The sequence below is a fragment of the Nelumbo lutea genome, chromosome 5 (genome assembly GCF_056320005.1).
Source record: "Nelumbo lutea isolate HS-2025 chromosome 5, American lotus-T2T, whole genome shotgun sequence".
Classification (NCBI taxonomy): domain Eukaryota; kingdom Viridiplantae; phylum Streptophyta; class Magnoliopsida; order Proteales; family Nelumbonaceae; genus Nelumbo; species Nelumbo lutea.
In genome coordinates this window covers 46248062-46260680 of record NC_142688.1, presented here as the reverse complement: position 1 = coordinate 46260680, position 12619 = coordinate 46248062, and positions in this window count along the sequence as shown.

Here is a 12619-nt window from a genome sequence, read left to right as displayed (position 1 = left end):
TTTTTTGTGTTTCTATCTTTTTAAATATTTATTATTTAATTATGACATCATGGGTTGACCAATTTGGTCCAAAAGGCCGGACCATTAACTCACCATCCAAATAGGAAAATGGTTTAATTTTTAGATTAATTTAAAATTTTGTATTCCATTTACATTATTAATAAAAATGACTATTGTTTATCACACTCATTTTTTGTTTAATATGACTAATAAATATTAAAGATGTGTATAATTTTTATTTTTGTATTTTATATATTTTAAAATTTTAGTATTTAATTATGTTATACAAGGTTGACCTATTTGACTTAAATGATTGAATTGATCAACCACCACTTGAAAAAGAAGTTTTATTTGTGTGCTGTTTTAAAAATATAGGGTTTTGTACCAATAAAATTATTTCTCATGGATTTAATTAATGAAATTTACGATTAGAAACAAAGGTAACTTAAAGAAAGATTCAATGAGAAAGAATAGGAGTTAATATTGTCAATATAGGGCTAATGAGAGGGAATAAAATGAATCTAATAGTTGCATTTAAATTAGAGTTTCTACCCTCAAAATAGAGATGAACTAAATTCAAAAAGATGAGAATTTTAGTCAAGAAAAAAAAAATCCAAAAATCATATGGAGAGTTATCCCCACTTTTTATAGTAGTATAGATAGATACTGATATATATTTGCATTTATTGGCAGTGCAAATTTTGCATCCCAAAAAGCTGATGCAAGTTTTACACCACTTTCCTCCTACCTCAATTTTTTCTCTTATAAATTGGGGGACTATATGATCTTGCTTCCAATCCCCCAAACAAATAGTCCTCCTAATTCCATTATTTCTTAATATAAAGTAGGAATGATATCATTGTACTTTTCACAAGCAAATAAAACAAATTCAAATATGATGCAAAAGTTGACCATAACTCACACTAAGCCTATTTGTACTCTCATGCATTTATAATTTCATTTTAATCTATTTCCATGAGAATTTCATTTGCACTAGTATAAATGCATAGGAGTGCAAATTAGCAGTGTAAATCTTGGTTTACTTTTATTTGGGGTTGCCACAAGCCAAGCTTTTCACTAGCTATTCAAGTTCAACTCATGAAAAGCTAGATTTCACTTTGTCTAAACCAAGCTTTGAGCCAAGCTCAAGCCCAGTAAAAATATATACGTGTATGCATACATACATACATATATGCTATAGATATAAAAAATATAAAATATAAAAATATTGTACATATAAAATTAATATATAAATAAAAATAATGTTATGTATATAATATTTTTATTTTTTATATAATAATAATAACTAGTTTTTATAATTCTTAATTTTTATATGTTGAACAAAAAAATAATTTTTTAATATGTAAAACTTTTATTTTTATAAAACATTTGACTCACAATCAAACTCGTGCTAAGCTAAGTTCAAACTTAAAAACTTTTGATTTGAGCTCAAATCTTTAACTCAAATCAAACTGGAGCTCGAGCCTCATAATCTATAAGCAAGTCGAATTCAAATACCTAAATATTCAACTCAGCTTAGCTTGAATCCATCCCTACATTTTCTATTTGACTTTGTTTTATTTATTTGTAAGATAATTTAGAACAGAAAAATTATGTATTTCCCAATTTATACCAAAATTGAAATGAGGTGGACGATTCTTGGTGATGATTATTGCAGATGGTTGCCTAACTTGAATATTCTTGGTGAAAGGTGATGGTAGACTACAAAGGTTTTTGTATTTTTCTGACGCAAGGGCTCCTTGACATCCAAGTTGGGCCAACTCACTTTGTATTGTCATGGGAAGAGCATGGGTTAATAGGGCTGAAGGAAATCAATGGTGATAATTTGTATAGTTTTATTTGACAATGTTAAGCTTCATCATTTTCAGCATGAGATCACCGGCTCCTTGCAACAATCTAATAATGACCAGTAGACCTGTTAATGGGCCGGGTAGCCCGATGGCTAGGCCCAACCCGCTATAAGTCGGGTTTAGTCATAATTTTAGGCTCGTGGGTTTAGGCTCGGGTCTAAATCACCGGGCCCGACTTTTTTTTAGATTCTGAGCCCGATATAATACTATATATTAAATAATAAAAAATATATATATATAATATTTTTTTTATTCTTTTTTTTTGAAGTAATAATGAGTAGGCTCAATGGTCAGATCGGATTCGAGCTCGGGCCTAAGCTTCAAGTTTCATATGAGGGTTGGGCTCGGACTCAAGACCTAGGCTCAATGGTTAGGCCAGGCTTGAGCTCGAACCTGAATATATTCTATTGATATATAGACAAAGTCCAGTCCGGCCCAGCCCATGAACAAGTCTAATGACCAGTATATATTAAATAAATTTCAAACCAGAAACAATGCATTAAAAGGACTGGTCATTGACGTTAAAAATCAATTTATTTTGATGAATTGATCAACCCAAAACGTTTGAAAAGAAACAGTAATCGTACAACAGAGAAATTTAATTGTCATGCATCATCTAATTTAATTTACATTGGAAGCGTATGTTGGTTTGACCTGGGAGACCATTCAAGATAGCATTCATTAGCCATTTCGTGTTATAAATATGCTCCAGACTGTTAATTCAACATCTTCCACAAGAGACAGTGACACACAAATTTAATGACACTTGTGGTCACAGCCCATATTTGATGTGAACATCCGACCGTTCGAATCGAACATTCGATTCATTTTGACAAGAATAAAAAAATAAAAAAATGATCAAAACTGTTCGAACGGTTAATCATTCAGTTTAGTGGTTTGTTGACCAAAATCAATGGTTTTGGAGAAAAATTCAATTTTTGGAAAAAACGGAACTGATCACCTAACCAGTTCCTGATTTTTCTGGTCCGACCATCCACTCCGGTCCGATTTTGTAAACCATGAAAATTTTCGTTTATAAGATATACTGTCCATCTAATGAGACCAGAGCAGAGATCATGGAGCCAATCATTTAACTCAAAATCATGAACTAAGGTGAAGTTTGGAAATAATTATTTTAAAAATAAGTGATTATTTTAAATAATAACTTATTTACATTTGACACCCAGCGTTTTCAAGTGTTTGTCTTATATATTTAAAATGACACATGGAGGAATTGATGCCAATTCAAGGGGGGATATGGTATTAAAGTGGGGGTGTTTGAAAATTTTAATTGTTAGATGGAGGTAGTGAAGACTCACCTATTTTAATATATTGGTCCTTTAGTGGTCTTTTTTTGCTCAATAAACACTTATTTTTTTCAAAAAGATAACTTTAATCCATTCTCATCTCTGACACTGACACCCCTATATTTTGCCACCGAACCAGAAGATCATAAAACACTAATCATCATCTTTTCATTGGAGAACCAGCGCCAGCAAACCGAGCTCCCCAACCCACCATGCCTACAATCCCCTTTTATTTCTCTCTCCCTATCTCCCTCCTCTTCTTCTTCTTCTTCTTGTAGATTCTTCTTCCCCGAACCCAAATCGTTTCCCCACTCTCCTATTCTCTCTTCTTTAATACCACCGAATTGCCTACATTACCAATCATATTTGTCATCTTCCTTCACGAACATCACCTGCTCCAACCTTCGGCATTGTTTCATATACCAACACTTGCATTTTCTTCTTGTCTCGCTCAAACCTGATTTCATTGAGTGAAGGATGCCTTACATTCTCCATTAGATCTTTTATCGCTGTAGAGTATCATTGCCATGTTGAGTATTTGTAGGTAACCAAGTAACCAAGTGGGTTACATTATCCTAGGTTCGGTTCCGATTGTTCTGTGGATAAAGCTCTATCGTTAGTCAGAGAAGACAGTGAAAAGAAAAGATCGATTGGCCAAACCCTACGCTTTCGACATTCAAAGGGCATAAATGGAATTTTAAAAATTAATTGAGGACAATTTTGAAAGAAAAAAATTCAAATAAGTACTTATTGTGCAAGCACTTAAAAAATCTGAAATATTGGGCTTCCCCATTAAGGAATTATTTCAGGTTTATTTCCTAAATGCCAATAAGTGCAAAAGGGTATGGTCCTAAGCACATATTTTGGTTCTCACAGATGGACTTGATTCTCTCTCTCTCTCTCTCTCTCTCTACCTCTTTGTGTGTCTGTACGAGGCCTTGATTCTTCTCAAGAAATAGAATTTAGGAATAAAAGTAATTAGCTAGACACCCTTATACTTGTACATATTTCCTAAAACCTACTCCAATAGTTTGTGTATTACTAAACAACCTTATAATTTGCAAACACATTACTTATCACTAATTTTCTTAGATGGGAGTAGAAAATGATGTTTTTGACCCTTAACATCATTTGAACATTTTTTTTGTTTGAAAATTCAACAAATTAATCAAAAGAAAATGAAAAATACTGATTTTGTCCCAATGTTCTATTTCTAATAATAGTGTGATAAACAAGAATTATTTTTATAATGATGGAAATAAAATACAAATTTTAAAATTGATAGGAAAACAAAACCATTTTTCTATCTAAGTGGCAAGTTAATGGTCCAACCTTCTAGGTTAAACGGGGCTACCCTTGATGTAATAATTAAATAATAAATATTTAAAAAAGTATAAATATGAAAAATAAGAATTACTTTTATTAACGAGAAAATTGAATAAAAAATTAAACTTGACCCAAAAGCAAATTAGTTTTTATATGCAGGTGGTGGGTCAATAGTTTAACCAACATGCATTCATTATCTATCTTTGTTGCATAAATTTTTATAAGAACACTAAAACAATTATCATCATCATCATTTATTTGAAATTGTCACATGTAAAGCATGTTATTTATTAGTTCTAGAAAAGGTGAAAGGGTCCAAATTATGTGCCATTTAGATAGACCAATATTTATAAAATTGAACGGGGCAGTGAATCCAAAAAGGGGAGTATAGATAATTACATAGTTGCATGATATATACATAATAATATTAACTATATGCATATATACAAAACATATAATTTTATCTTGCTATAACATATTTCTTTATTCTAGTTTTAATTATTTTTAAACAATAAATTGAGATTTGAGGCTAGAAAGTGGCATTTTTTAGCTAAAAAGATCACCCCAATTGGACAACCAACTGCAATGTTATGGCCTCCGGAACTAATTAACTAGTTCCTTGGTTGTATTGGTCAGTCTACTGGTTTTGACTTCTTTTTTTTGTTGATAACTAAGGGTGTCAATGGACCGGTTTTGGATCGGACCCCATCCACTCTAAAATCAATTTGGATGGATTGGAGTAACCAACAACACATATTGGATTGGACCAATTTGGTCCACAATAATTATTAGATTGGATTGGACCTGGCCTGTCCGTAAAAAAATTATATTAGATTTGGTTGGATTAAGCCAATATCTGGTCCATTAATATAAGATAAGAATATATGTGTCAATGGACCGATTTTGGGTTAAAACCAATCTAAATCAAATTGACAGATTGGATGGTTCAGACATTGAATTGGACCAATCCAAACTGGCTCAAAACATTTAATAGATTGGATAGAACCTTATCCATTTATAATGAACTTACATTGAACTGGATCGGATTGAACCAAATCCAATCTAATTGACACCCCTATTAATAACAGTTTTAAAGGTATGACCAAACCGACCAAGGGCCTGGTCATGATTTAACTAGTTCCACAAGGTGGTCTAATTAAGTTTTCTAAACATTGGGATGAAATGAGTAGGCCCGACCATATTATTTAGTGCACGAAATTGAAAGTTAAAAGAAGAATCCTAATAGTATGTGGAAATCATAATTTTACATAGGACATTTGAAAAACCTCAGCCTCTAACTAATTATTGGAACCAGGTGGGACCCAGTGCATGATGGGGAACGCAGGACAATACACGAGGGGTTGTGTGATAACAATATTAGGGGCATGACCGAATTGGCCAAAGGTTATGGTCACAATTTTACTTGTTCGAGAAGCTGGTCCAAGCGTGGGCCATAATGGCTTACCTTGTTGTTATTTAGTGAACAAAATTGAAAATTAAGAAAAGAGTCCTCCTAACATATATAAATTATAATTTTTTATAGGACAAGCATGGAACTTCATGGGACCATGTGTCATAATGAGAAAGACATGCCAGTACACGAGGGATTGTGTGGTCACAATTCATTCTTTGGATGTAACGGATAGATGAAAGGTTAGAGATAGGATATTTTCAAAATAAAAACTATGCCAGCATTCTGATTACGACATCTAGTTGCACATTAGGGAACATCTCCCTATGAATTTAGCATACATATACGGGATACATTTTCAGTTTTTTATAGGATTCCATGCTCTCAAAATATTCACATAAATTTTCCTTTGATGAGATTCGAGCACAAGGGGTTAAAGGCCAATCCAATCTAACCGGGTCAACAATGAGCTATTCTCAAAGTAATTGCATAATTTTGCAATTAGAGTCCAACTACAATGCATTTACTAAAATTTGTTGCAAATTAAATCAGAATTTCAATCAGAAACCACATTCATTAATATTTGTTTCAAATTAAATCAAGATTTCAACCAATCATATTAAAGATGTTACATTTCATTGATTCACATTTTACATAGTGTATGTTCACGTTTTACAAGATGTACAAAATATCAAAATTTTAACGACATTAAAGATGCTAAAGAGGAAGTTGTTGGGACCAATGAACTTACCAAAGACATGGGTGAATTGGGTAGAGCATAAAAAATATCTTTGAATTCAAATATGAATTCTTGGACTATAAATCAATCAACATCAAAACCCTTCTCCTAAAACTAAAGCTAAGCCATCAGGATGCAATGGAATGGAGGCTTATTTAGTTTAGTTCTGGCATTCTCTTTTTGCTCCTCTACCTCGAGGGCCCAAGCTTGATCCCTCTCTTCCATGAGTTGTGTGGATTCAGCCTCCAACTCATCAAATACCTATTTCGAGGTCAGGAATCAATTCCAAAGCATGACGATTGCCATGAGGACATATATCGAAGGATTTTTAGCGAACAACTTTTGGAGCTGGGCATTCTCTTTTTGTTGCTCTATCTAAACAGCTCCCAACTTGATCAATCTCCTCCATGAGTTGTGTGGATTCAATGTTTAACTCATTGAATGCTTATTTCAAGGTTTGAACAAGTCACAAAGCACAATAATCGCCAAGAGGACCTGTTTTGAAGTATCGTTAGTCATCTAACCATAACAAAACAAAAGGCAAAAGTTAGGGTCATTCGTATCTAGGCACCCCTTTCCCAAACTACATTAATTCAAAGACCCTATTTCCAAGAAGAGTACACTCTTCTATGAGCTCCTGAGTGATCCTCTTGTTGATGATACTATGGATCCATAGTCTTTGTTGACTACTTGGAGCAGTATACTAGATGGCTAGAGAGTGGTTGATGCTCTTCAACTAGGTTGGGGATGCCATCAACAAACCTTGAAAATGAGGTGGTAGACACATTGCACCAAGGGTGCATTGTGGTATGATCGCGAATGACCTTCCACCTTGGTTAGTGATCTCTTTTGGATCTTCAACCCTCTCTTGCCTCGATAAATGATACGAAGAAGGAAAGACTCTTCCAATCATGGATAAAAGAGAAGATCCATCTAGTATCTTCTTCCATGACCAAGCCATGAAGTACCTTGTTGGCTTGATGACATTCTGGATCCATCTGGACCCATAGAGGAGATCACGACTATAAGCTTGATGACATTCAAAGCCAACTAAATGATCATGATCTCAAAGTAATTTAAAACTCCGGTGTGAAAGGTGGAAAAATAGTTTAAGCCCAACCTGATGTGATGTTTGAACACATATATCTCCTCTTCATTGCTCGTTCTTAGCCTCTTCTCGACCTTGAGAAGCTTAATTGTGAACTGGCTGGAGATGTAATGTTGCTGGCATATCCTCACTAGATTTATGGGCCCAAGGATACACTCTAGCTCAAAATTGACATCTTTTGGTTTTCTCTTTTTGTTGCTCTTGGTGTTGGATGTTCTTTGGTTCCTACTCTACTTGGGGTTCCCTAGCTTGAGCCCTTTCCTCCATGATCTATGTGGATTTGCCTTTCAACTTGTTGAATCCTTGTCTCAAAGTCAGGACTCAATTGCAAAGTCTGATGGTTGCCAAGAGGCACATTATAAAAGGATTGTTAACCAGCAAATCTTTGAACTGCACATTCTCTCTTTTTTATTATTTTTTTATTTTTTTATTTTTTTTATCTAGAGAGCTCCAACTTGATCCATGTCTTCCATGAGCCGTGTGGACTCAACTTTCAACTCAACTCATTGAATGCCTATCTTGAGTTTTGACTTTTGTTTCAAAGCCCTATAATCTCCAAGAGGAGTTCCATCGAAGTATTCCTAGTCATTCAACCACAACAAAACAGGAAGCAAAAGTTAGGATCATCATCTTGGTTCCCCTTTCCCGAATTGCATTAATTAGGGTTTGGTCTCGAGGTCTGGCCTCTAGTGCAAAGCCCGTTAATCGCCAAGAGGGCCTCCATTGAAGTATTGTTAGTCATCTAACCACAATAAAACAAGAAGAAAAAATTAGGGTTATTCATATCTTGGTGCCCTTTCCCAAATTGCATTAATTAGGGTTTGGTCCATGTTGGTTGTCAAAGACTCCCTATCCCTAGGAAGAACACACCCTTCTATTAGCTCCTAAGTGATTCTCTTGTTGACAATACTGTCAATAGTCTTTGCTAACCACTTGGGGTGGTAGATTAAATGGCTAGAGAGTAGCTGCTACTGTTGAACTAGTTTAGGAAGGCCATCGATAAACCTCGAGAGGGAGGTGGTAGACACATTGCACTGAAGGGTGCATTGTGGTATGATTATGGATGAACTTCCACCTTGGTCAGTGATCTCTTCTGGCTTTTCAATCCTCTCTTGCCTTGACACATGATAGAAAGAAGTAATGACTCTTCTAGTAGTGGATAGAAGATGAGGAACCATCCAATATCTTTTTCCCTAACCAAACCATGAAGTACCACCAGCCCTTGGTTGTTGGATGGGTTCTAAGGCAAAACATTGCCCTAAAATGATTAAGACTCAATCAGACACCCAACTTATAAGCCATATATATGATCCCCACTTGCTTCATGGCATTTGGAGCTACATAACTAATCATTAACTTAAAATAGTTTAGAACCTCTAGCATCAATGGGTAGAAAGGTAATTTGATCCCATCCTAAATAGGGGTGTCAACGGTATTCAAAAATCCAACTTTGAATTTGAAATTCGACATAATCAAATCGAATTCAGATAATTCAAATATCTAACTAGTTGAATTCGGATATGACCTAATTCGAATCGATAAATATCTCAATTTGACCAATTATTTAGTTATTATATAATACATATATATATATAATATTTAAATGTTTTATATAATATATAATAATTAAATTATATAAGTAATTTATATATTTATACACTTTATATAAATAAAATACTTATCCTATATACTTATTAATTACCTAAAATAATTAATTGGTTGAATTTGAATCGAATCAAATATTCGAATATATAGTCAAATTCAAATCCGAATTTGAATATTAATTTTCAATATCCGTCATATATCAAATTTTCTAGTCAGATTCAGATTTGGATATTGCCTTATTCGATTCGAATTCGACCGGTTTACACCCCTAACACTATAGCTGATGTTTGAACACATATATCTCCTCCACATTGCTCGGTTATGGCCTCTACTTGACCTTGAGGTGTTTAACTATGAACTGGTTGGATATGTGATGTTATTGGCATATGTCTTCATGACTGTTTTGTAATGCGCACCGTATTTAATTTGTTGTTGCTACCATCATATGCTATTTGATCATCAACAACCAATAGGAAAAAGTAACCTCTGAAGATTGCCAATTCTTAGGTTTGCATGAGAACGTGTTCAGATTTATATGAAAATAGAAATCTGAATTATCAGATACAACATTTGCACCCAGTTCAATTTTTCAATATGCACTTTTACTTTATAAAAAATTGGTACTTTTGTATCATTTTTACATATTGGTAGTGCAAATTTTTCATCTCAAAGTTGATCTGATTAAGTTTTGGGATCTAAAAGAAGGATACAAAAAGATAGAGTAAAGGGATCAAACAAAAGTGAGTGCTGACAATAACTATAATAATATAATTTAATAATATTCTTGGAGGGAATATTATGGCCTTGTATGAATTAAATATTTCTCTATTTTTTAATTTAATTTTTTTTTACATAAAAAATAAAATTTAAAAAGATAGTTGAAATAAGTGAAAAAAATTTCTTCTATTATTTAATTTTTCATTCTGCCCTTAGCCAGTCTATACGAGAGAGAAATGAAGTGGGTGTAGAGGATTCTTGATAATGGTAAGGACTGCAGATACTTCCCCAACAAGAATATTATAGATAGATAGATAGATAAAGGGAGTAGGGACAATGTCTCTCCTTTTGTGAAATGGAATATTTTGTTTCAAGAAATGAAATCTTACTATAGATTGTGTATTTATAGAAAGAGATCTATGCGCCTACAAATAGACTGTAGATGGTTGTCCGCTTTGTGTTCTCATAGATTGCTGAGAGAAGAGTAATTAAATAGTCATAGAAAAGAAGGTAGAAGATGGGATTGGGATTTTTCTTTTGGTGATAGAAGAGAATATCATGAAGAAATTACATACCTACCTGAGATTGGCTTTTATAAATAAGAAGCAGCATTATAAAAATAAATAAATCTATCAAAATTTCAAGCATTAATTAATTCAATTCAATTAATGCTACTGCACCTAAATAAATTCATGGCATAACCAACTTCTCTTATTTCTTCCTTCTCCTATTATATTATATTGAATCTGGATAAGCTTAGTCTCCTTGCCTTTCACTCTCTCTAACATGATTAATCGTTTATCTTGCAGGTCTATGAAAATTAGGAAGCCCCCTATTTGTTAAGGGGCCTTTTATCTTTATTTAACAATAAAATTTACTTCAAAACTAATCCCCAAATAAGGCCCAAAGCCCAATCAGCAGGAAATTGAAAAAAAAAAGATTTGAATTCTTTATTTAACAATAAAATTTAAATTAAATTGATTTTAAAACTGATAATTTTATATATTTATTTATTGTTTTATTTTATTAAATTAAATATATCATTATCCATAAATTTCTACTTATTTTAAATAAATCTTTTTTCTTAAACAATTTATCTTTTACAAATTTATTATTTTTTTATACAATAATTTACCTTTTGCAAGTTATTGGTATTTTGGACTCTTCTGAAATAAGGGCTCCTTAACAGCTAGGCCAGCTGACCTTCTATTGTCATTTTCAGTAGGTCCTTCTCACAAGAGGTGGTGATCAGTGACGTTTAAAATGAAATGCCAATTAATTTTGATGCACCCAAAATGTCCAAAAGTAGAAAAACCGAATGGGACCACACACCACCCAACTAACTAAATTGACATCTCTATCATATATAATTTTCAGTGAAGTACGTCGGTTTCATTGGGGACCATCCAACACACCATTCATTGACCATTTCGTGGTATGCTATCAGACCGTTAGTTAACATTGAATTTGAGAGGCAGGATTTTCTGATGTGCATGTGGATATGCCGTGATCACAATTTATTTGTATGTTTTTTACCTTCAAGAGATATAGGCATTCTCTCTCTAACCATTAATTTTTTTTTGAAAAACGACCGTGTGTCAGAATTCATATGCCCAAAGTACCGTTGTGGAGGTGTTAATTCATAGATTGTGTGAGTGCATAGAATGTAGGTTTTTTATCTTTTGAATGTTTTTAGATTTGTAGCCGAATTTAGAAAATCTACATTATGCCTGTTCGTATTCCTCTACCTATTTTTTTAGTCTTGTCCTTCCAATGTTCTTAATCCATTACGGTTGAACTATTTGAACCATTACCTGTCAAGATGTTTAGATTTGGATTTCTTAAGGCTAAGTTTGGAAACAATGTAAATAAGTGTGAATGTAAATATGTAGAATATAAAACATTTCATATAAATTGTAAAATTGGGTTAGTTTTGCATTAACTAATTTACATTCTTATCAAACAGACATTTAGCTGTAATGGATGTAAACATGAATTCTAATAAAGTATATGCTTTTTTTTTTTATCAAAAGTCCACTTAAATGCAAATTTACTTCTTTTTTATTAATGTACTTTTACATCTTATTATCAATGTAAACATGCATTGGTCTTTCATTTATCAATGCATAAATGTAATGTTACCAAACACCGACAAAAGTGAATCAAAGTACAAATTTATCTTGAACCTAGATTTACACTCCATTTGCATCATTTCCAAACACAGCCTAAATACCTTTTGGTAAAAAATTGATTGATCCAGACAGTTGAACCATTAACTTATTTGATCCGGTCACTGAGTCATGTGTATTATACATTTAATGTACATTTGGAGGTCGTAACTTTGTGTTAGGTTATATATTTGGGGTTATCTTCATATTGATTTGGGGTAGCTTTTAGAGATGTATAAGCCCCAAGGCGCCTTGCCCCACTTTTCTGAAATAATATTTCTATATAAAGTATGTATGGAACTTATTGCAATACTTTAGATAAATAGTTGCATCTGCTATAAGTGGCATTGATTATCCATGAGATTTA